General features: G+C 43.1%; 1 protein-coding gene across 2 annotated transcripts in view; it reads right to left on the minus strand.

Moving 5' to 3' along the window:
* The window catches only part of MVB12B (multivesicular body subunit 12B), a 179760-nt gene that overhangs the window by 151582 nt on the left and 14647 nt on the right, over window positions 1-13531 (minus strand). The gene's annotated exons all lie outside the window — the stretch shown is intronic.

Genomic DNA, 13531 nt, shown 5'->3' on the forward strand with positions numbered 1-13531 from the left:
AAATATCACCTCCTAGTTTTAGCATCTAGACAGGTCTTTTTAAAGAATTAAGACCAAACAAATAATAACAATTATAAAGAAAGAAAGAAAGAAAAAGATTGACAGATATGATGACATAAAAACAAAACAAAACTTTGATAAGAGGAACAAACGTATCAACAAAATGTGATACTATGAACAAAGTTGAAAGATTGACAGTCTAAGAGAAAAGTATCTGTAACACATACAACAGGCAAAGAATCCATACACAGAATATATGAGGGAAGCCTAGAAACAAGGAAGAGAAAGCCAGCCACATGAGCCAACTACAAAAACTGGAAACTGATAGTCAAATGCAAATGGCCAAGAAACATGAAAAGATGCTCAGCCTTATTGCTAATCACAGAACTGTACATTCACAAAATGAGCTTCCAGTTTTGAAAAGTAATGAAAACACTGACAATAAAGGGTAATGGTATGGACAAGGGTAAATAGTTATTTGGGTATACTGTTTACTGGGAGTATATATAAACTGGTAAAGCATTTTTGAAAAGCTACCTGGTATAGTAACTACTAAAATTTAAAATGCACACATCCTTTGATCCACCAGCACACACCCAGAGATATATGAATAGGAATACTCATCATCAGTATTGCTTTTCACAGACCAAAAAGAAAAATCTAAATTTTTATCAGCAGCGCAGTGGTTACTAAGTTACTCTACAGAAGGGAAACATACAAGTAGAAGAATAGAGGCTGAGTGGCACATCATGACATGGAAAGACTTCTTACATATAATGTTAAGGGAAAAAGAAAAGGCACATTATGTACTGCATAAGAATACATAATAATAACACTAAGTAACAGCCACAACACTCACGCTACTGCCAGTCACTGTTAAATACATCACAAACATTAGCTAATTTAATCCTCAACACAATTCTGTGAGGAAAGTCCTGGTATTAATCCTCACTTTTGAGACAAGACAACTGAGGCACTAAGAGGTAAAGTAACTTAACCAAGGTCACCACCAAACTATAGGGCCTCTCTCTATAAATAGGTATTTGCAGGTTTGTGGGGAAAGGATTGGAGGGATACAGACCAAACTGTTAACGATAATTACCTCTGGGAAAGGGAAGGGGACAGGGCTTTATTGCTTGAATCTTTTACAATGAAAGTATATTTATGCAGTATAATGCTTGTGCTATTAAAACAAAACAATACTTTACAAAGACATGAATGAATGAATAACAGAAGCAAGTTGACAGATCCCCTGGATGTCTGCCTACTTCAAGAACCAGAACAGATCCTTCCTTCCAGTCTTGTCTCCCCTTCTTGGAGACATCTCATGGACTCTTTCTTTTCTTCAGTGGTCTCTACCTTTCAATACAGCTCACCAGCCACAATCCTCATCTCCAGCCATGTCTCCTCTTCCTAATTTGCATCATCCCTCATGCAAACAGCCTTTTAATACTATAAATCTGGACCACAAAAATTGAGAAAGATGGCCCTGAAGCATTTTGAGTCTCACAGACTTTAAGGAGTAACTAGCAAGTATTTTACAAGAACACAATAGCATACTTCCTGCCTATATATATAATATTAAGGTTGAAACCTAAATGTTTTGGAAAGATTTATGACAGGCTTAGAAATAAACAGGTTCTTTGGCTAACTCTGAACTAACATAAAATTAAAGCAAGCCAGTACTTCCGCTTCCAGGAATATGGAGTAAGCAAACTTTTCCCTAATCTTCCCAGTAAGTACAACTAAAAAAAACTGGAAATTATACCAAACAAACACAAGAAGACTCTGAAAGGTGAAAGAATATGTCTGACCAGCTAGGGATCTCATGACCCAGGGAACAACATGGTGGTGAGTTCCTTGGTTTTCTTTCTGCCTCATATATCCCAGACTTGAAGCTAAAGAAATCAGCAACCCAGAAACAGCAATAAACACAAACCAAAAAACAAACAAACAAAAACAACAAAAGCCTGCTTTCTCTAGTCAGGGGGCAGCCTAGCAAGAGAGAAAACGTTTAGACAATAATTGCTCTACTCCAGCCAAATGCCACATAAAATACAGTGGCCCCACACCCACCCATGCCAACAAGGCCAGAGAAAGAATCCCAGACTTCCACATCTAAACATCTAAAAAATAATTAATACTAATTCTACACAGTCTCTTCCAGAAAACAGAAGAGGAGGGAACACTTTCCAATTCATTTTATGAATCTGGTATTACCAAGCCAGACAAAGACAGGATACAGAAAGAAAACTACGTATCAATATCCCTCATAAACACAAACGCAACATTTTTTTCCTTTCTTTTTCAGACATCTGTAACAGCCAGAAAAAAATTCTTAACAATCTATTATCAAAGAGAATTCAGCAATAAATAAAAACAATTATATACCATCACCAAGTGAAATTTATTCCACAGATGCAAGGCTGGTTTAATATTCAAAAACCAACCAATTTAATCCACCATGTTAACAAGCTAAAGGAAAAAAAAATCACACGATCATATCAATTGATGCAGGAAAGGCATCTGACAAAATTCAACACCTATTCATGATAAAAACCCTCAGAAAAACAGGAATGGAAAGGAACTCCCTCAACTTGATAAAGAGCACCTACCAAAAAACCTTCAGCTAATACTATACTTACGAGTGAAAGACTGGGACCAGGCACAGTGGCTCAAGCCTGTAATCCCAGTGCTTTGGGAGGCTGAGGCAGGTGGATCACAAGGTCAGGACTTTCAGAACAGCCTGGCCAACATGGTGAAACCCCATCTCTACTAAAAATACAAAAATTAGCTGGGCATGGTGGCGCATGCCTGTAATCCCAGCTACTTTGGGGGCTGAGGCAGAACTGCTTGAACCCAGAAAGTGAAGGTTGCAGGGAGCTGAGATCACACCACTGCACACAAGTTTAGGCAGCAGAGCAAGACTCAGTCTCAAAAAAAAAAAAAAAGTGAAAGACTGAATGTTTTCCACCTATGATCAGCAATAAGGCAAGAAGGTCTACTCTCTCACAGGTAACATAGTGCTAGATGTTCTACCCTTTGCAATAAGGCAAGAAAAAAAAAATAAAAGGCATACAGATGTGAAAGAAAAAAGGATGAGATTGTTGCCCAGGTGGAAAATCACAAGGAATCTTAAAAAAAACAAAACCAAAAACCTAGAACTAATAATGAGTGCAGCAAGGTCACAGGATGTAAGATAAACCTATAAAAATTAACTGAATTTCTATGTAACAGCAATGAACATGTGAACATCAAAATTAAAAGTACCATTCCATTTATAATTGCTCAAAATCTAAAAATAAGTATTTAGGCTTAAATCTACCAAAACATTATAGAGCTTGTTTGCTGAAAACTACAAAATGCTGGTGAAAGAAATGAAAGAACTAATAAATGAAGAGACATACTATGTTCATGAATTGGAATACTCAACATAGTGGGGATGTGAATTCTCCTCAAATTGATATGCAGATTTAACATTAATTCCCATTAAAACCCCAATAAGTTTTTTCTAGATATAGGCAATATTATTTTAAGATTTATATGGACAAATAACTGGAATAGCTAAAATCATTTTGGAAAAGGAGAACAAAGTAGAAGGAATCATTCTACCTGCTATGGTTTGAATGTACCCTCAAAAAATCCTGCTGATACTTAATCCCCATTGTAGCAGTATTGAAAAGGGGGGCCTTTAAGAGGTGACTGGATCATGAGGGCTCATTCATCAGATTAATAGATTGATTGGTTATCATGGGAGTGGAACTGGTGGCTTTATAAAAAGAGGATGGGATCTGAGCTAGCATGTTAGTACCCTCAGCCTCCTCGCCATGAGATGACCTGCACTGTCTTGGGACTCTGCTGAATCTTCACCAAGCAAGAAGGCCCTCACCAGATGTGCCTCTTGAACTTGGACTTCCCAGCCTCCAGAACTGTAAGACATAAATTTCATTTATTTATAAATTATCCAGTTTCACATATTCTGTTATAAGCAAAAGAAAATGGACTAATACAGTATCCAATTTCAAGACTTACCATACAGCTGCAGTAATCACTATTGGGTGGTATTGGCAGAGGGATGGACACATAGAATGAAAGTAGAAAACCACACAATAAGCTCAGTTGATTTTTGAGAAAGGTTCAAAAGCAATTCAAAAGAAAAGATTGCCTTTTCAACAAATAATGCTAGAGCAATTACTCTTTCAAAGAGGGGAGAAGGAACTTTGAACTCAGTTCACGTCTTATACAAAAATTAAGGAAAAAAATGTATCACAGACTTAAGTGTTAATGTAAAACTATAAAAGTTGTAGGAGAAAACAGGAGATATCTTCAGGATCTAGAGCTAGGCAGAGAGTTCTCAGACTTGACACCAAAACATGATTCACAGACAGAAAAAGCAATAAATTGGACTTGATCAAAATTAAAAACATTTGCTCTGTGAAAGGCCCTGCTAAGATGAAAAGGCAAGTAAAGACTAGGAGAAAATATTTGGAAACCACATATCCAACAAAGGACTCATAGCTAGAATACACAAAGAACTCTTAAAACTCAACAGCAAAAAACCAAACAATCCCATTAGAAGATGAGTAAAAGGCATGAAGAAATTTTCATCAAAGACATACAGATGGCAAATAAGCACATGAAAAGATGTTCAACATCATTCATTAACCACTAGGGAAATTCAATGTGAAACCAAATGAATTATCACTACACACCTGTCAGAATGACTAAAACAAAAAAATATTGACAATAACAAATGCTGGAAAAGATGGAGAGAAACTGGATCCTCATATATTCATTACAGCTATCCCAAAAAGTAGTTTAACATTTTCTTTAAAAACTAAATGTGCAACTACCACATGACCTAGCAAAGGCATTCCTGGATATTTATCCCAGAGGAATAAAAACACAGCCACACAAAAACCTTCATGTGAGTACAGCAACTTTATTCATAATAGCTCCAGAATGAAAACCACCAAGATGTCCTTCAATGGGTAAATGATCAAACAAATTGTGGGATATCCATACCATGGAATACTATTTATCAGTAAAAAGAAATAAACTATTAACCCACACAATAGACTCTCTGCATGCATCTCAGGAGAATTATGCTGAGTTTTTTTTTAAGCCAATTCCAAAAGGTGACATACTATATAATTCCATTTATATAAGATTCTTGAAATGTCAGAATTATAGAAATGGAGAACAGATTAGTGGCTATCAAGGATGAAGAAGAAGGTGGTAGTAGAAGGGAAGTGAGTGTAGCTATAAAAGGACAACATGGAAGATCCTTATGGTGATAGAAATTGTATTATGGCAGGTTTTTTCTATATTTTATGATGCTTTGATATCCTGAGGCCTTACAGAAGCAGGGAGGGACTGCCCCTCCCAGGTGAATGACTTGCTCGTGTGCACACCTTGGATATGTAGAGCAACCAGTGCTGAGTTCTTATCTCCATCTGCCTGCTTTCATGGGCTCTTGCAGTCCAGGACACGATTCCCCAGGGCCAGGTACCTGACATAGAGGGACTCACCCATGTACCCCAGAACCTGCCAAAATTATTCAAACTTAATCAGTTCTAAGTGTTCTCACCCTGCTTGACACTGCCCTTCCTGGCTCATTTCTCCCTGGCTCCCTGTGCTTCCTGACCCACCCTGCACTTCCCCACCTGCACTTCCCCACCTGCACTTTCCCAGGTGGCCCTGCAGGGTGTGGCCTGTCTACTCCTCTTGGGAACTGTGAGTAATAATCTTTCCAGTGGCAATCCTCTCCTAATTTATTGGCCACATCATATCTGAATAAAAACAAAAACCTGGGTACATTTTAAAACAAGTGTTCTGTATCTTGACTGTATTAATGTTAGTATCGTGGTTGTGGCATTGTACTAGTCTGCAAGATGTTACCACTCGGGGTAAACAGGATCTCTCTGTGGTACTTCTTACACCCGCATGTGAGTCTACCATTCTCTCAAAATAAAAAGTTTAACTGAAAAAAAAAAAAAATGAAAGAAAAATTAAAGCAAGCGCCTCATCTTTTTTCATCAATCCAATTAATTGGCGTTTCATTGTTAGAAGGCTTTTTAAATAGGGAATTAGGAAGTTTTAGCGAACAGAAGGAAGTACCAGAACACTGCCTGTTCCCTACCACTTTCCAAATGAACCAACTACGGAACAAGTCATTAGTGGGAACTTTGGGTCAAAACAAAAAATTCACGGTTGGCAGGGAAGGGAAGCCTAGAAGAAGAAAAGACCAGCTCCTCTGCAACCAGGTGCTTTAGGCCACTATTTCTAATGGGATCACCTAACGACAGCTGATGTTTGCCTCCTGCACACCTCCTGGATGCCAGCACTGTGCTAAGTGTGCCACGTGCATCCTCTCAGACCGCAGCTCTGCTCCCTTGGGGCCAGGGTGTGGCAGGACAAAGGGGAATGTGGAGGGAAGGACCTTAAAAGAGGTTTGCTAATCCAGGCCACAGGGAACAAAGGCCCAGGGCTAGTTACAAAACCACTTTCCGCATTTTCAGTAAATCTCAGCTTAATGTATTTTCTAACAAAACAAAAAGGAGGAGCACCTGGTGCCTTTTATCAAAACAAGCTCTGGTTCTGAAAATAAACCAATCTGTGTGGCAGGACTCAAAGTCTGTGGTTATTTCTGCAGTTAGTAGCCCCCCGATAGCAAAGCTCTGTGTTCAGGAAGCCAGGACAGCCGGAACAAGCTGCCGCCGCCCTTGTTTCCTCATTCGCTTCATGGAGGCAGAGTTCCAGGAGGGGCAACTGCCTGAGGCTTTGGGCTGCCGCTGTCCTCCAGCCCATGGGGAAAGAGGGCAATTTTCCTGCCCCCCGAAAAGCCCCCCACCACAGCTTCGGCTTTCTGAAAATCCATGTGACAGCTGTGCTCAGACGGGATATGCCAATGTCCCACATTTTCACTTGATATCTGCCATATGTTTTTAACAAGATATAGTTGCCATCTTCACATGCTTTTCATAACATGATTTTTTAAAATTCCTTGAGCACTATATAAAAATGCAAGCTTGTTTGAACTCGTATCACCATTGAGATTCTTTTTCCTTCTCTTACTTTAGTAAGTAAAAGAATAGGACCTCGTTTGGAGGTTTGGGATTTTAAACTTATCCCTCCCTATGTTCCCTATACCCAGCCCACTGGCCCAGAGAGAAGCTGACTTCTCCTAGGATCCCCATAGTCCCTCATATTTGGGTTCGAGCATTTGAAACTCCAATTATTCAGAAAATTCCTATTACATTTTGGGCATATATAAATTATAAAGGTCCAGTTGTTTTTTAAAAAAGGTTCTTTGTCTAATTAGTTTCAGAAATAGTGTTGAGAGAAAGAGACACAGGGGGAGGGGGGAGCAGCAAAAAAGGGGAAGTGGAGACTTTCAGGGCAGCTGGCCCATGTGCTGCCCTCACAGGCCGAGCCCAAGGCTGGCTTCCCAGCGCGCAGGGGCAGGACGGGGCAAAGGCTAAAGAAACATGACCCGGTGCCCCTCTCTGACTGGGCTCTGGATCCCAACTCCTCTGCCCCCTCATGGGCCCTGCTTCATCAGCCAGTCCCTCTCTCCTATATCTACACCCTTTCCTTTCTGTTGGTTCCTTCTCATCAGCAACTAGACACACTGAACACTTTCCTACCTTTAACAAAGGGAGAAAAGGCTCCTGGGGTCATGGCATCCTCTAGCTCCCACTACGCCCTGGCCTCTCCTCTTCAAACGTCATCTACACTCTCAACCTCTTGTTACCACCTCCTACTTACCTTGCAGGTTCACTCTATCCTTGCTTCTGAGCTTGCCACCAAGTTCACAACCATCTCCTTGCATTAAACCCAATGGACACCCTTTAGGCTCCTTTCACTTTGGCAACTTTGAACATTACTCACCACACCTTCTTACAGAAATACACTTTTCCCCTTAGTTTTCTTTAATTTTCCACCTACCTCTCTGGATGCTCAGGCTTAGTCCCCTTTTGAGTGCCTCCTCCTCTGCCCATCCTTAACCAGTGACCCTCCACGGCAGTGGAGTCTGAAATGGCACAACCTCTCTTCTAGTCCCACAACCCTCCCCAGACAAGCCCAGTTATGCCCACGGTCCTTGCTATATGAAGATGGTGCCCAGACCCCTCTCCAGACCTTCGGTCCTAGGGCTCCGCTAGAGTCATATAAGCAGCTCAAACTCAAGGTGTTCAAAACTGACCCAAGAGTCTCCCTCCTGCCTCCACCCGACCTGGCTGTCTCCGTTCCTGTCCCAGCAGAGAACACCAGCATCTACCCCTGGCCAACAAGACACGCTGTGGCACTCTCATCCTTCCCTTTCCTCCCCACTCCCCCGACTCCCAACATTCAACCCATTCTTGCCATCAAAGAATATACGTATTTGGGTTCCCATGTCCCAAGTTCCCACAGCCCCAGGATCCATGTACTGCTTCACATGTCCACTGTCAATAGCCTGGCACAGGCTCTAGCTCTCACTCTGCACAAATTCACAGCCTCCACACACGCCCACCTGCCTCACTGCTTATCCTCCCCCGAACTGTTTTCCGTACCAACCAAGTGAACTTGGGAAAACACAAATCTGGCTAAGAGCCTCTTTTTTCTTAAAATCTCCCAATCACTCCCACCACCCTCAGAATAATAGCAAACTCCTTAGCGGCTATGATCTGGTCTCACCCCCCTGCCCATCCTCATCTCTCACCTCTCACTTGATGGAGCCTGGCCTTCTCAGGATACTGGATTTCCAGTGCCTTGGACAATAGCTAAGTGGCCAATAAACATTTGTGAAACCAATGAGCAAATAAATGAATGAGTAACGGTCAGAAAAAGTTTCACTAAGGGGCTATGTAACCTGGGTTTTAAGGATGAGAAAAATTTTACTTAAAAGTTGGGGCGCTGGGTATAGGCATTTCAGAAATATGAAAAAAAGAGGGTTTAAAGGTACAATGGCACAAAGTTCCTGCTTATTCTGGATGTGAGAAAGTGAGCCGTTCAATGGGGCTGGAGAAAGGATGAGTAGAAGGAAGTGAAACTGTAAGATACACTGAAATCATGAAAGCCAAATCAAAGAATTTGGATTTTTATCCTATATGTGGTTATCAGAGAGACCTCCTGGGGAGTGGCTCCTTGCCTGCCACTGAAACCTATGCTTATTATCATCAGGCCTTTGCTCTTCTAGATATGCCCGAGGGTGGAAAGCACCTTCAGGCAGGAACTCTGATACGGGGCCCTCCTGGGGACTGAGGCCCACTAAAGCTTGGGAATCCCTTACCTGGACTTTCCGAAAGAGTCACAGAGCCTGAGGTTGATCTGTCACTTCAGGGTTACTTTGCCAGAAAGACTCCCGTGTGTTGGGTGGGATTTCTCAAGAAGAGAATGGAGGAGGTCTTAAATTGGCGTGAGGAAAAAGAATAAAATATCTCCTAGTCTCTCTGAGACCAGGACGCAGTTTAGCCTGGCAGCTCACAACGCTTTTCTGAGGTAGGCAAGATGAAGTCAGCCAACAGTAAGACAGAGGGCTGGCTAGGAAGAGGTCTGAGCATGGACCTGGACCCCCACCACAGCTGTCAAGATCCTCTGAGTTTTAATATCTCACTCCCATTATCCCCCAAAGTCCCAGAAAGTTCTCATTAAAAGTAAGTTTGGTCTCAGCTGTTCTATGGGAAGCCACGTGCGACGCTTTCAATGTGCCCCCAGTGTTCACGTGCTAGAGACTTTATCCCCCATGTAACAGTGTTGAGAGACGGGACCCGTAAGAAGTGATTAGGTCCTGAGGGTTCTGTCCTCATGAGTAGATTAACAGCCTTATCCCTGGAGTGGGTTCCTGATTAAAGGATGTGTGTGGTCCCCTCCTGCTCACTCTCCCTTTCTTATCCCTCCGCCTTCCACCATGGGATGATGCAGCATTGAGGCCCTTGCCAGATGCAGGCCCTTCACCTTAGATTTCCCAGCCTCCAGACCTGTAAGAAATAAATCCTGCTCTTTATAAACTACTCAGTCTTAGGGATTGTGTTATAGCAGCACAAATGGACTAAGACACCATGGAGGGTCACAGAGGAGGGGGAGACGCAGGGAGAGCGGCGTCCAACCCCTGCACAGGCCAGAAAGGCCAGAGCAGCAGCAGCCAGGTGGGCAGGGAGCTGAACCCAGCCATGGGACAACCTCGCAGATGTCACCAACAACAAAAAAGGAGCCATGTGGTGGCAGGTAAGAAAGCTGGCGCTGAAGAACGGTGAGCACCTTCGAGGTGGTCTCCTGGGAAAGGCTCCAACACCTAGCAGGCTTCCAGGTATGGAAAGAAAGGAATGATCCGTGATTTTTAGAAGTAGGATGCAAGGGGTTCATGCTGTCAGAATTATCTGGAAAGCTAGATCTGAAAGATAAATCATCTATAAGGATTTTCCTTCAAAGCACTTACCCCCAGTTTCATCTTTTATTTATTTGCAACCATCATTGCCTGTCTTCCTCTCCAGACTGTGTGCTTCATGAAGGCAGAGCTGTGTGTGTTTTGCTCATCGCTGTTTCCCCAGCTCCTAGCTGGCACATAGTAGGTACTCAAAAAATGGGGTGGACAGATAAACAATGTAAAATTAAAATGTTCTGGAGTGTTTGATTCGTCTCACTTTCTCTGTGTTGCTAACTTTTTTTTTTTTTTTTTTAACCAAGAAAAGTATATTTTCAAGGAAAGGAAGACATGTTTTTTATGGAAAAAGAGTCATCTCATAAATATAGTGTTGCCGTTTCAGTCTGAGTTGTAGGCATTTATTTATTCATTTATTTATTTATTCAGAGACAGAGTCTCACTCTATTGCCCAGGCCGGAGCACAGTGGCGCAATCTTGGCTCACTGCAACCTCCGCCTTCTGGGTTCAATCGACTGTCCTGCCTCAGTCTCATGAGTAGCTGGGATTACAGGCACGTACCACCACGCCCAGCTAATTTTTTTGTATTTTTAGTAGAGATGGGGTTTCACCATGTTCGCCAGGCTGGTCTTCAACTCCTGACCTCAAGTGATCTGCCCACCTTGGCCTCCCAAAGTGCAGGGATTACAGGCATGAGCCACCACGCCTGGTCATAAGCATTTACTTAGAAAGGCAAAGGAATGTGGGTGAAAGGTAAAATGTATATCGCTGGAAACACACCCAACAATGATTCTCAGTAATGTCCAGCTTGATGCCCCACAGACACTGCAACATCCCAGAGTGGCTTGTAAATCAAAGGTTACATTCCGCACACAGGAATTGTAGCAGGAAGTGCTTCTTATAGCATTACAATTCTGTGAAAACTGACCATCCACACAGGATAAAACCGCATGCACTATCTTTGGCAAACACTAGTCATCTATGACATATAGTCACTACTCCGGGCACGTGGCATCACGAAGACGCACGAGCCTCACCCCAACTCTGACTGCAAGGGGAGAGAAGCACCAGTCACTCCCAGATAGTGTGGGTGCAGAACAGAAAAGGGAGGCTCTTTCAGAGAGGACTGCAGACATCGGAACAATAAATTGAGAAGTTTAGCATATAATCCCCAGCCCCCTAGCCTAAGAAGGCTCCCCTGACCCAGAGAGAAGGGAAGTTATTGAATTAAATTTTTATAAATGAACATTTGGCACCTTTTACCTCGAGCAGCAATGGGACCTAAGCTCATTTTAAAGCAGTTGTGCTACTCAGGGTCACCAGTCCATCTGGTGCCTAACTCGCAGGGCTGCGTGGTGGCAGTACTCAACGGGCTCTGTGTGCAGGGAGAAATTAATCCTACAGCAGCTACACCAGACAGAGAGAGGTCTCGGCCCAATCCGCAGCAGGGCTTCCTCATCTGCTGGAGTTCTGTCTGAGCATTTCTGCAGCCTAGCCACCACAGAGCGCCGTGCACTTTGGTTTGGATGTTGACTTAATATGAAACTCCAGATAAAAGGAATGAGAAGTCTCTCTTCTCACCATGCCCTCCCCGCCTTCCTTGAACTTGGGGCCAGACCTCTGGGGAACGAGACGCTTGTCTGCACACAGTCCAGAGGCCAGCACCAAGAGGGGACTCCCACCTCTCTCCCTGTTAGGGCTTTCAGAGGGAGCCGGAGCAGTCTCTACCTCGGCCGTGCAGAGCTGGGTAATTACCGGGCGGATGAGCTCAAGCCCCTTGCCCTGCTCACCTCCCACTAAAATGCACGGCACAGCACAATCATGAAATGTGCTTATTAATTTTACTCATTTGACACTGCGCTCTTCTGCCCTGAGCTCGATGTTAGGAGAAAATGATAGGGATAGATTCTGCTCCTGTCAGACTTACCAAGACTTCCAGAAAACCAAACTATCAAAGGCCATCTGCCACCCACTAGCCAAGCAAGCAGGATGACCCTAAAGGTACAAACGGAATGCTAAAGATACAGATCAACAAAAGAGGGCATGGGAAGATGGGGAGACCCCTGCCCTGGGCTCAAGCTCCCTACAAGCCCTCCTAGGAGAGTGACCCCTGAGCCCGTCCTCTCCCACAGCGGGAACTCCCAGTCCCTGCCTTGATTCATGACTTGCTGCTTCATCCCTAATTCATCAAAAGATACTTTGGCTTCTCAAATCAGGAACATTTTTATTAGCTTCCCCCAGAGTTTCGTGGCACAAAGCCATGCCTAATGATTCTATTTTATGGAAAGTTATACATTCAAATCGTGCTTTGAAGTCAAGCAGCAGGAAAGACTCAAATGTTTGTCAGAAAAAGATTCCTTCACTTTTTCACTTTTAAAATGTTTATGAGCTTTCAAACAGTTGGAAAAGGGATGTGTAGCATTTGGACAGGCTCCTCCTTCCTTACCCAGGACCCAGCACTGGCTGACCCAGTACAGATCTGCCTTGACCACTGCAGTTCTCAAAGGGGGCTGATTCTGCCCAGCCACCCCCTGCTCCTGGAGACATCTGGCTATGTCTGGAGACATTCTGGGTTGTCACCACTAGGGGAGGAGGGACAGGTGCTACTGGTATTCACTAAGGAGAGGCCAGGAATGCTGCTTAACATCCTATGAAGCACAGGATAGCACAAAGAATTATCTGATTGTCTTGCCCGAAACGTCAACAGTGCCGAAGTTGGGAAACGCTGCCTTGGGGCATCTTCTGCTGGACCAGGCATTGCATCCTCCTCACTGCAGGACATCAGACACTATTCTAATTGCTGTGGGAGGTTTTCAGTGTTGGCTAATGAGATTTGTGTTCTTTCACTCTTATGTATTCTTGGTGCACATTTTCAGTGAATAAGCACAAAACGTCACAAAGTGAGGAAAGTAAACCTAAGACCACCTTAGAATCTCAGAACACATGATAATATCCATGTTAATTAAACTCCCGTAATGTTCCTCTGTACTATGTAATCAGAATTTTACAACTGAAGCAGAATTTACCTATGGAAACAACAAAATAACCAGTTCCAATCATCAGGACTACTACCAATCATCAGGACTACTACCTGCACAGATGTCTGCTGAAAAGCAAGGAAAGTTCTCCACTAAATTGTGGTGGTGTGGTCAGCCACAGCGCTGGACT

This window comes from Macaca thibetana, chromosome 15, assembly GCF_024542745.1.
Source record: "Macaca thibetana thibetana isolate TM-01 chromosome 15, ASM2454274v1, whole genome shotgun sequence".
Lineage (NCBI taxonomy): Eukaryota > Metazoa > Chordata > Mammalia > Primates > Cercopithecidae > Macaca > Macaca thibetana.